The sequence below is a fragment of the Phyllobates terribilis genome, unplaced genomic scaffold (genome assembly GCF_046119375.1).
Source record: "Phyllobates terribilis strain yellow unplaced genomic scaffold, ASM4611937v1 Scaffold_4__5_contigs__length_816908805, whole genome shotgun sequence".
NCBI lineage: Eukaryota > Metazoa > Chordata > Amphibia > Anura > Dendrobatidae > Phyllobates > Phyllobates terribilis.
The window spans coordinates 351350031-351362861 of record NW_027362764.1 but is presented as its reverse complement, the minus strand read 5'-3'; positions in this window follow the sequence as shown (position 1 = coordinate 351362861).

Below are 12831 nucleotides of genomic sequence, written 5' to 3'. Positions count from 1 at the left end.
CTTGATGCTGCCAAGCGCTTGAATGCCCATCAGGCTAGGTGGGCACTTTTTTTCTCGCGGTTTAATTTTTCCGTTACTTACATCCCGGGTACCAAGAATGTTAAAGCGGATGCTTTGTCTCGCAGCTTTTCTCCCATGGTCGGTGTTGAGGAGGAAGAGGAGACCATTTTACAAGAAGGTGTTGTGATTGCTGCTTTGGACTCCGTTTTGGAGGATGAGATTCTTAAAGCTCAGGAGAATGCCCCATCTAACACTCCCCATGGGAGGTTGTTTGTGCCTAGGACCTTTAGGAGAGATTTGTTTGTTGAGTGTCATGAGTCTAGGTTGGCAGGTCATCCAGGAATTTCTGAGACCAAGAGACTTGTGGGTCGCAGTTTTTGGTGGCCTGGATGGCAGAAGGAAGTCATTAAGTGGGTGCGCCAATGTACTGTGTGTGCAAGATCCAAGTCTTCGTATGCTCCTGCTGCGGGGTTGCTTTGCCCTCTGGAGGTTCCTAGTGCACCTTGGACACATCTGGCTATGGACTTTATTACTGACCTTCCCCCCTCTGAAGGTTTCACGGTCATCTGGGTGGTCGTGGACCGTTTTAGCAAGATGTGTCACTTGGTTCCCTTCATCAAACTGCCCTGCGCTAAGACACTCGCTAAGGCCTTTGTCAAGGAAATTGTCAGACTACATGGTGTTCCTACTGACATTGTTTCTGATAGGGGACCTCAGTTCGTGGCTCGTTTTTGGCGTGCCTTTTGTGACAGGTTGGGAGTTCATTTGTCGTTTTCATCCGGATATCATCCTGAGTCTAATGGCCAGACAGAAAGGAAGAACCAGGATGTTGAGCAGTTCTTGCGTTGTTTGGTGGCAGACAATCAAGAGGGGTGGTCTGAGTTTCTGCCACTTGCTGAATTTGCTCTTAACAACCATACATCCTCTTCTGCTGGGTGTTCGCCTTTTTTTTGTTGTTCTGGGAGACATCCGTCTTTTGGGTCATTCTCCAAATTGGTTTCGGCTGTGCCTGAGGAGGAGAGTTTTTCCGGTGATTTGGAGAGAGTTTGGACGGATGTGCGTGGTAATCTTCAGGAGGCTAACAAAAAATCTAAGAGGTACTTTGATAGGAAACGGCAAGAGGTTTTGTTTGCTGTTGGTGACATGGTTTGGTTGTCCTCTAAGAATCTGCGATTGAGGATTCCTTCTAAATATTGGGTTCCAAGTTCGTAGGGCCCTTTAAGGTGCTTCAGATAGTTAACCAATCTGCTGTTAGGTTGGAGGTTCCTACGTCCTGGAAGATTAACCCGGTGTTTCATGTTTCTCTATTGAAAAAAGCTGATGTGTCGGATGGTGACGCCTCTGCCACTGTTCCTCCGGTGGTGGAGGACGGGGAATATGAAATTTCCCGCATCCTAGAGGGAGTTTGCAGTATCTCGTCGTTTGGAAGGGTTTCGGACCTGAGGATAACTCATGGGTGAGGGCGGATGATGTTTCTGCTTCCAGACTTGTCAGAGCGTTTCACAGGAGGTTTCCTGGTAAGCCTGGGCCTAGGGGATCCGGAGGATCCTCTTAGAAGAGGGGGTACTGTTAGAACTCTCCTGTTAGTTTTTTTTGAGTTTGCTTGTCACATGACCATTTTTGCCTATTTAATCCGGCTCCGCCCTCCTTGCCTTGCTGGACTTCATTGTATTTACTACTCTTGAGCTAGCTTGGTGCTCTGTTGCCGTTCTCTGTTAGTTTTGCTAGGTCTTCTGACCTCTATGCTTTTTGTTGTGTGTTTGTCTTTGACTGCTGCTATTTCTGCTAGGAGGTGTCCAACTTATCCCAGTCCCTAGTTCTTGTAGGGATACCTCCCTCACATCTATAGGTCTTCGTACAGACTAGCCGAGGACTTTAGCGGGTCTGATCGCAGGATCAGGTTCCCCGTTACATCGTAGGGATCTAGTTTAGTTCTATTGTAGGGACAGATCTCCTGTCTTTCCTTAGTCTCTGTAGCAGATCATAACACATAGCTCTCAATGTTACATAACTCTTCATTTTTACAAAAACTTTCAAACAATTTCTTACTATTTTGTAGATCTCCCGCTTCTTTACCCCCTAAATTAAAATTAGTCACTATGTTTTCTAAAATTAAATAATGCGTTGGCAGTTTAAAAGCATATGAAGATGATAAACCAGTTTCAAACCACCCAAACTTTTTCATAAAAAAAACAGTGTTATAACGCATAAAAAAGGACCAATAGTGTTTTACCCCTGATTTTTAAAAAAAACATCTTGTGTCTTAAAACCATTTACTAAAATCTTACTTGTGCAGTCCTTATAAAACGCTTTATGAGATAATAAAAACCTTTCTGGTACGCCCATTTTTTCTAAAACCTTAAAAAGATAAAAATGAGAAATCTGATCAAAAGCTTTTTCAAAGTCGATTGATATAATCGCCATCTTCCTTTTTCTGGTTTTAATGTCTTCAATACAGTCTTTAACAAGGTTTAGATTGTCCCAGATACTATGCTCAGGCACACCACATACTTGGTTTGAGTGGATTATTTTTCCTATAATTTTTTTAAGGCGGTTTTTGCCATTATTTTATAATCACTGTTTAGTAGGGTTGTAGGTCTCCAGTTTTTTAAGTCGGTCTTATCACCTTTCTTATACAATAATGAGACCTCCCCTTCTTTCCAGGATTTCTATAAAACCTTATCATTAAAAACTTCAGTAAAAACATAAAACTGATCCTCTTTTAAAATATCATAAAATTTTACATAAAACTCTATAGGAATACCATCTGATCCCGGGACTTTTCCAATTTTAAAACTTTTTATGGTTTGTAAAATTTCTTCTTTTGTTATATCTTGTGATAAAAGCTCTTGGGAGGCGGTATCTAAAACAGATGTTATTTCTTCTAGGGAATTGTGCATTATATTTTCATATATAGTTTTATCATTAAAAAGATTAAAATAGTAACCATGTACCCTTTCCAAAAATGTTTCCATATTTTTCTCTCCTTCTATATCTTAAATTACTGTTTTTTTTACTCTAATTTTTCAAAAAAAAAATATAGAACATTTTTCGTCTTCCTCCACGTGTTTTATTCTGGAGCGGAAAATAAGCTCTTTCCCTTTTTGTTCTAGTGATTTTGTTATTTCTTCTTTTAGTATTTTAATATCGTTTTCTACTTCTAGACCATTTTCTCTAAGTTTATATAAGGTCTGTAACCGGGTATTTAAATTATTATATAATTCTAACTTTTCTTTTGCTTTATATATGCTTTTTTTAATAAAAAAAATCTTTTATTTTTTTTTTTTCATTTTATCCCACCAAGCACTTATAGGGACATTTACATCTTTCTTCCTCCTGCAATTTTTATAAAATCTTAGAATCATTTAAAAGGGATACATTCATTTTCCAAGTTTTTTTCCCACATTTTTTATTAGCATTAATTTTTATACTAAAAGATAAAAATTTATGGTCTGAGAAGATATTATCGTGGGTTTCGCATTTATCAGGTATAATTTGTTCTGAACCGAATATAAAATCTATTCTTGAACTGCAGTTGAAATTGCTCCAGGTAAAGCTGGCTTCTACTGAACTAGTCTTGTTGCATTCTTTATAAATATCAACAAGTCTAAAATCACTTAAAATATTACTTAACATACCTGAAGTTTTGTCATAGTTTCTACTTACGGCTGTAGAACGCCGACTTTCACCTTTAAAATACAATTAAAGTCACCTGCCAAGATAAAAGGTTCAGAGGTATTAATAAATAATGGTAAAATCTCTAACATGTCCGCCCTTTCGTTTTTATCTGGGGACCCATAAAAATTAAAAAATTGCCATTTTACACCATCAATAAAAACTTTAACTAATAAAATCCAACCTGGCAAAATCTCTTGGATAAAATCAATTTGAACGTTTCCCTTAAAAAGTATAGCTATCCCTGCTGATCCAGTAACATTTGACCGGGACCACACTGATGGGCCACATTTCCAATCCTCCTTATATTTTTTGTAGGATGCTGTGTGCGGGATATTGCATTCCTGTAAAAAGAAGACGGAAGCTAAAAAATTAAATAATGTAACTCTTCTGGTTTTTGATTTTAGACCCCACACATTGGAAGAAAAGGAAAAGAAATATTATATAAAACAGAAATACTGAACTTACTTCCTATCCGCTGAACCAGCCAGACCACTTACGCTCGAGCTACTTCCCTAGTCCAAATTTATCGTAAGGAAGGACTCCAAGGAGGAGGAACTTGACTCACCAAGATAATGACCCAACGCCACACGTGAGTAGCTAAGGAGGCAACTAACCGGAACAGCACCCTGGGTCTCCATGGGCTGACCGTTCAGGTCCTCATCAGGTGGGTCCCCAGGTGGCTCCCCTGCACCCAGGGGAGGCCGACACACAGGGGAAGGTTGACACACAGAACGCTGCCATCCAGCCTGTCATCCCGCAGACACTGAGAAGCGCAGGCTTGCTTGCGCTCCACAGTGTCTCTCTGTGAGGGCATCCAGATGAGCCGAGTTAATGTCCAATGAACTCGGCTCACCTCATGCACGTCACTGACAGCGTGGGAGAATTCTCCTGCACTCACCGCTTCAGCGTGAGAATTTTCCCACGCTGTCAGTGACGTGCATGAGGTGAGCCGAGTTCATTGGACATGAACTCGGCTCATCTGGATGTCGTCACAGAGAGACGCTGAGCAGCGCAAGCAAGCCTGCGCTTCTCAGTGTCTGCGGGATGAGAGGCTGGATGGCAGCGTTCTGCTGCGGTCCAGCCTGTCATCTCGATGTAGCAGAGCTGAAGCTGTCGTGGGAACCATGGAAAGGTAAGGATGAGGTTGCTTTATTATTTTTCTTTTATTGCAGGAGATCGTTGGCTTCAGCTGGAATGGGCGTGACGGTAAGTATGGTTTAATTTAGAACAATAAAGGATTGTGTCTTTATTTCAATTAAAGGACTTTATTCTGGGTGTTTGTGTTTTTTTTAACTTTGACTATGGGGTTAGTAATGGGGGTGTCTTATAGACGCCTCTCCATTACTAACCTGGGCTTGATGTCAGCTGGCATTATAAGCTGACATCAACCCCAACCCTATTACCCCCTGCCACCGCACCAGGGCAGCGTGGAAGAGCGAGGCTAAGTGCCAGAATTGGCGCATCCTATGAATGCGCCATTTCTGGGCGGCTGACGGCTGGTGTTTCTAGCCTGGGAGGGGGCCAATATTCATGGCTCCCTTCCTGGGCTATTAATATCAGCCCCCAGCTGTCTGCCTAGCCTTTGCTAGCTATTAAATTAGGGGGGACCCCACGTCATTTTTTTTGGGGGGTCCCCCATTTTAATAGCTAGTAAAGGCTATGTATTCAGCTGGGGGCTGATATTAGTAGCCTGGGAAGCTCCGTGGGTATTACCCCCTTCCCAGGCTTCAAACATCTGCCCCAGCCGTCTGCTTAACCTCCGCTAGAGCCTAAAATTAAGGGGAACCCCACGCCAATTTTTTTAATAATAAATCCTTTATTTTAATACTAAATTACAAGTACAGTAACCAACACTATCACTGTACTTCATATATATGTGACTGACATGTTTCTATCTATCTAATCTATGTGTGAAGCTCTATTCTGTCTGTTATAAATTGTCGGGTACCGCTGCTGAATTGCCGGCCGGCTTTTTTAAAGAGACGGTGCATGAAAACACTATTATTTTTTTTGATAAATCCTTTACGCTAAATGACAAGTACAGTAAGCAGCACTGTCACTGTACTTCATATATATGTGACTGACATGTTTCTATCTATCTAATCTATGTGTGATTCTCTATTCTTTCTATTCTAAATTGTCGGGTACAGGTGTATGCCGCTGCTGAATTGCCGGCTTTTCATGTTTCACTGTGGCACTGTTCCCATCGATTTGGGCAATCACTGTAATGCCACAACCACCATGGCTGTGGCATTACAGTGAGTGGCAGACAATCCCTGCATGATTGGTGCTCTAAATAGCGCCAGACATGCAGGACACGCTTTTGGTGCGCGAACAGTTATCGAACATAACCTCGAACAGCCGAATTTTTTGCAAATCGTTCGGGTTCGTCGAACAACTCGAACACCGCCCAAAACAGCTCGAATTTGAGATTGGCGAACAGTTCTAGTCGAACACCGCTCATCTCTACTCATGATCTCCTTTTTACAACACAGGCACATTAGCCCATTAAACCACTGGAACATAAGATATACACATTGATATCAAGAAGGGCAGTTAGCATTGAAATCTATTTAATATATGGTCCCCAGATAGGGGACGTATCAGATATAAAACTGATAAGAACAGATTTTTTTTTTTTAATTTGGCTATCCTCTCACAGGCATAAAACCAGTTTTATTTAAAATTTACACAGATGTACAGAAATAAAAACATTTTACATCATTACAAATTTATCTACATTGTCTCGAAACATACGAAACTTAAAAACATAAAATATTCAAATAGGATAAAAATTGCATATATTCAAATTTATAAAATGTTACAAAAATTCAAAATGTGTTCCATATATTGACAGCCCATTTTAGGGAGATATTTGGATTATTTTTTTTATCTAATAAAAAAATATACATACAGTACAGACCAAAAGTTTGGACACATCTCATTTAAAGATTTTTCTGTATTTTCATGACTATGAAAATTGTACATTCACATTGAAGGCATCAAAACTATGAATTAACACATGTGGAATTATATACTTAACAAAAAAGTGTGAAACAACTGAAAATATGTCTTATATTCTAGGTTCTTCAAAGTAGCCACCTTTTGCTTTGATGACTGCTTTGCACACTCTTGGCATTCTCTTTTTTGTTAAGTATATAATTCCACATGTGTTAATTCATAGTTCAGTGTGAATGTACAATTTTCATAGTCATGAAAATACAGAAAAATCTTTAAATGACAAGGTGTTTCCAAAGTTTTGGTCTGTACTGTACATTTCGCTTAAACAAAAACCAAAAACATCATTTAAAGACAATTCATCATGATTAAAAATTAAAATATTTCGGGCTTTCCAGAGAGCTATTTTGGCGCAATTTATTGTCTTCCATGCCATGATTTTTGGTCCTTTGTTTGGCATTCCATAATCCATAAAGTATTGTGGCGTAGTTAAAGTCTTTGAGGTCTGCCACTTTTTCCATCAGAGGGAGCAATTTTCTCCAGAATGCTTTTGCAAAAGGACAAGTCCATAGTAGATGTTTCACGGATTCTTCCTCTTGACATCCTCTTCTTGGGCAAATGGCAAACCTCACGAATCCTCTTCTATGCTGGAATGCCCGGCACGGAAGACATTGGTGTGCGCAGCTCCAAGCCAAATCTCTCTGTATATTAAAAAGATATTTTGCATTAATGACTTTCCATATATTCATTATTTGTTCATCATCATAGTGTTAGAACTCTCCTGTTAGGTATTTTTGAGTTTGCTGGTCACATGACCATTTTTGCCTATTTAATCCGGCTCCGCCCTCCTTGCCTTGCTGGACTTCATTGTATTTACTACTCTTGAGCTAGCTTGGTGCTCTGTTGCCGTTCTCTGTTAGTTTTGCTAGGTCTTCTGACCTCTATGCTTTTTATTGTGTGTTTGTCTTTGACTGCTACTATTTCTGCTAGGAGGTGTCCAACTTATCCCAGTCCCTAGTTCTTGTAGGGATACCTCCCTCACATCTATAGGTCTTCGTACAGACTAGCCGAGGACTTTAGCGGGTCTGATCGCAGGATCAGGTTCCCCGTTACATCGTAGAGATCTAGTTTAGTTCTATTATAGGGACAGATCTCCTGTCTTTCCTTAGTCTCTGTAGCAGATCATAACAGTAAGTCCAGCCCTAAAAGAAAAAAAAAAAAAAAAAAAAAATTTTCTAAGGAAAGACCTCCAGTTTTCCATCATGGTCTCGGTTCAAGATTTGGCTCAACGCTTGCAGGGACTCTCTCTGGAGGTGGTCAAGCTCCAACAACACGTGAGTAGCTGTCCTGGAGCACATTTTGTTGAACCAAAGGTACGTCTGCCTGATTTATTTTTTGGCGAACAACAAGATTTTTTTTCTTTTAAAAATGCTTGTTTATTGTATTTTCGTTTGAGACCCGGATCCTCTGGTGATGAATCACAGCGCATAGGGTTCATAATGTCACTTTTGCGCAAAGATCCTCAGGGATGGGCCTTCTCTCTCCAACCTAGTGATCCGTGCTTTAGATCAGTGGATAGTTTTTTTTCTGCTTTGGGTTTGTTGTACGATGATCCTGATCGTGTCTCATCTGCTGAGTCTGAATTAAGACGTTTGAGGCAGGGATCAGGTAATGTGGAAAAATATTGTTCTCACTTCCGTCGGTGGTCTGCCCAGGTGGGGTGGAACGATTCAGCTTTGAAAAGCTTGTTTCTTGCAGGGCTAGGTGAAAGGGTTAAGGATTTACTGATTGCTTATCCCACACCTGGAAACTTGCAGGAGGCAATGCAATTAGCTATACGGGTGGACAGGAGACTGCGTGCAAGGATTAATGAGAGCAAATCCTCTGCTATGTCAACTCCGAGTCTTGAGAGGGTCTGTGCTGACAATGGAGAGCCGATGGAGATTGGGGCGATGGCACCCCGCTCTCAGGAAAAAGACCGCAGGCTTTCTGAAGGCTTGTGCTTCTATTGCGGAAATTCTGGTCATTTTATTAAGAGCTGTGTGCTTCGTATGAAGAAAGAAAAAAAAATGGTCAGTCATGCCCGTATTGCCTGTTTAAATTCTAAGGGAGTATTCCTATCTGCCACTACTGCTGCTCAGGATGAATTAATTGAATTTCGGGTATTTTTGGATTGTGGTTCTACTCTGAATGTGATTGATGGGGATTCTTGGAAAAACTTAGATTAGAACCTAAAACTTTGTCATCCCCTATTTCTGTGGTTTCTGTTGATGGCTCTCCCTTGAAGAGTGTTACTCACAAGGTCTGTGAATTTCCCCTCACTATTAATGGTATTCATCAAGAGAATTTGGATTTGGTGGTATTGGATAATTTGCCTTCTCCAGTAATATTGGGGTTATCCTGGTTAAAATTGCACAATCCTGTATTGGATTGGTCTACCAATGAAATTAAGTCCTGGAGCCCTAAGTGTTATGACAAGTGTTGTAACGGGCGCATTGCTGCTGTGGAAAAAGGGGAATTACCTGTACCTATTCAGGATTTTTGGAGAGTTTTTTCTGAGGAGGAGTCGCAAATTTTGCCTCCCCATAGAGACTATGATTGTACCATTGAATTTGTCCCTGGAGCGACTCTTCCTAAAAGTCGTTTATTTAATCTGACTATTCCTGAGAGAAAGGCTTTGGAGGAATACATACAGACAAGCTTGGCCGCCGGTCACATTAGGCCTTCCAAGTCTCCTGTGGCTGTTGGATTTTTTTTTGTAAAAAAGAAAGATGGCGGTTTACGTCCTTGTCTGGACTTTCGTGAGATTAATAAAATTACTGTACGCAATCCTTACCCACTGCCATTGATTCCTGATTTATTTAACCAGTTAGTGGGGGCCAAGTGGTTCTCTAAAATTGATCTCCGGGGGGCATACAATTTGTTGCGCATGAAGGAGGGTGATGAATGGAAGACTGCTTTTAACACTCCTGTGGGTCATTTTGAGAATCTGGTGATGCCTTTTGGTCTTACCAATGCTCCAGCATTTTTTCAGAATCTTATTAATGACATCCTTAGACCTTTAATCGGCAAAAATGTGGTTGTGTATTTGGATGACATTCTGATTTATTCGCCTGATCTGGAGTCTCATTGGCGGAGCGTACGTGAGGTATTACAGTTATTAATGGACAATTCGCTTTTTGCTAAGCTGGAGAAATGTGAGTTCGCTGTACAGAGAATTAGTTTTTTGGGCTACATTATCTCCAGTGAAGGTTTTGAGATGGACCCGGTTAAAGTTCAAGCTGTGCAGGAATGGCCTAGGCCTATTGGTTTGAAATCGATACAGAGGTTTTTGGGTTTCGCCAATTATTACAGAAAATTCATAAAAAAATTTTCTATTATTGTCAAACCGCTGACCGATCTCACCAGGAAAGGTGCTAATGCGGTTCAGTGGACTTCTGAGGCCATTGAAGCTTTTGTGTTTCTAAAGGGGAGGTTCACCTCTGCTCCCATCCTTATGCAGCCTGATGTGACTAAGCCGTTTTTGGTTGAGGTTGATGCTTCTTCGGTGGGGGTCGGTGCGGTGTTGTCTCAGGAAAACAAGGATGGAGTACATCCCTGTGCCTTTTTTTCAAAGAAATTTTCTGAGACTGAACTTAATTACGATATTGGTAATTGGGAATTGCTGGCGATTAAACTCGCATTTGAACACTGGCGTCACCTCTTGGAAGGTGCTGAATTTCCCATTCAGGTTTTTACTGATCATAAAAATCTGATCTATCTTGATGCTGCCAAGCGCTTGAATGCCCATCAGGCTAGGTGGGCACTTTTTTTCTCGCGGTTTAATTTTTCCGTTACTTACATCCCGGGTACCAAGAATGTTAAAGCGGATGCTTTGTCTCGCAGCTTTTCTCCCATGGTCGGTGTTGAGGAGGAAGAGGAGACCATTTTACAAGAAGGTGTTGTGATTGCTGCTTTGGACTCCGTTTTGGAGGATGAGATTCTTAAAGCTCAGGAGAATGCCCCATCTAACACTCCCCATGGGAGGTTGTTTGTGCCTAGGACCTTTAGGAGAGATTTGTTTGTTGAGTGTCATGAGTCTAGGTTGGCAGGTCATCCAGGAATTTCTGAGACCAAGAGACTTGTGGGTCGCAGTTTTTGGTGGCCTGGATGGCAGAAGGAAGTCATTAAGTGGGTGCGCCAATGTACTGTGTGTGCAAGATCCAAGTCTTCGTATGCTCCTGCTGCGGGGTTGCTTTGCCCTCTGGAGGTTCCTAGTGCACCTTGGACACATCTGGCTATGGACTTTATTACTGACCTTCCCCCCTCTGAAGGTTTCACGGTCATCTGGGTGGTCGTGGACCGTTTTAGCAAGATGTGTCACTTGGTTCCCTTCATCAAACTGCCCTGCGCTAAGACACTCGCTAAGGCCTTTGTCAAGGAAATTGTCAGACTACATGGTGTTCCTACTGACATTGTTTCTGATAGGGGACCTCAGTTCGTGGCTCGTTTTTGGCGTGCCTTTTGTGACAGGTTGGGAGTTCATTTGTCGTTTTCATCCGGATATCATCCTGAGTCTAATGGCCAGACAGAAAGGAAGAACCAGGATGTTGAGCAGTTCTTGCGTTGTTTTGTGGCAGACAATCAAGAGGGGTGGTCTGAGTTTCTGCCACTTGCTGAATTTGCTCTTAACAACCATACATCCTCTTCTGCTGGGTGTTCGCCTTTTTTTTGTTGTTCTGGGAGACATCCGTCTTTTGGGTCATTCTCCAAATTGGTTTCGGCTGTGCCTGAGGAGGAGAGTTTTTCCGGTGATTTGGAGAGAGTTTGGACGGATGTGCGTGGTAATCTTCAGGAGGCTAACAAAAAATCTAAGAGGTACTTTGATAGGAAACGGCAAGAGGTTTTGTTTGCTGTTGGTGACATGGTTTGGTTGTCCTCTAAGAATCTGCGATTGAGGATTCCTTCTAAATATTGGGTTCCAAGTTCGTAGGGCCCTTTAAGGTGCTTCAGATAGTTAACCAATCTGCTGTTAGGTTGGAGGTTCCTACGTCCTGGAAGATTAACCCGGTGTTTCATGTTTCTCTATTGAAAAAAGCTGATGTGTCGGATGGTGACGCCTCTGCCACTGTTCCTCCGGTGGTGGAGGACGGGGAATATGAAATTTCCCGCATCCTAGAGGGAGTTTGCAGTATCTCGTCGTTTGGAAGGGTTTCGGACCTGAGGATAACTCATGGGTGAGGGCGGATGATGTCTCTGCTTCCAGACTTGTCAGAGCGTTTCACAGGAGGTTTCCTGGTAAGCCTGGGCCTAGGGGATCCGGAGGATCCTCTTAGAAGAGGGGGTACTGTTAGAACTCTCCTGTTAGGTTTTTTTGAGTTTGCTTGTCACATGACCATTTTTGCCTATTTAATCCGGCTCCGCCCTCCTTGCCTTGCTGGACTTCATTGTATTTACTACTCTTGAGCTAGCTTGGTGCTCTGTTGCCGTTCTCTGTTAGTTTTGCTAGGTCTTCTGACCTTTATGCTTTTTGTTGTGTGTTTGTCTTTGACTGCTGCTATTTCTGCTAGGAGGTGTCCAACTTATCCCAGTCCCTAGTTCTTGTAGGGATACCTCCCTCACATCTATAGGTCTTCGTACAGACTAGCCGAGGACTTTAGCGGGTCTGATCGCAGGATCAGGTTCCCCGTTACATCGTAGGGATCTAGTTTAGTTCTATTGTAGGGACAGATCTCCTGTCTTTCCTTAGTCTCTGTAGCAGATCATAACACATAGCTCTCAATGTTACATAACTCTTCATTTTTACAAAAACTTTCAAACAATTTCTTACTATTTTGTAGATCTCCCGCTTCTTTACCCCCTAAATTAAAATTAGTCACTATGTTTTCTAAAATTAAATAATGCGTTGGCAGTTTAAAAGCATATGAAGATGATAAACCAGTTTCAAACCACCCAAACTTTTTCATAAAAAAAACAGTGTTATAACGCATAAAAAAGGACCAATAGTGTTTTACCCCTGATTTTTAAAAAAAACATCTTGTGTCTTAAAACCATTTACTAAAATCTTACTTGTGCAGTCCATATAAAACGCTTTATGAGATAATAAAAACCTTTCTGGTACGCCCATTTTTTCTAAAACCTTAAAAAGATAAAAATGAGAAATCTGATCAAAAGCTTTTTCAAAGTCGATTGATATAATCGCCATCTTCCTTTTTC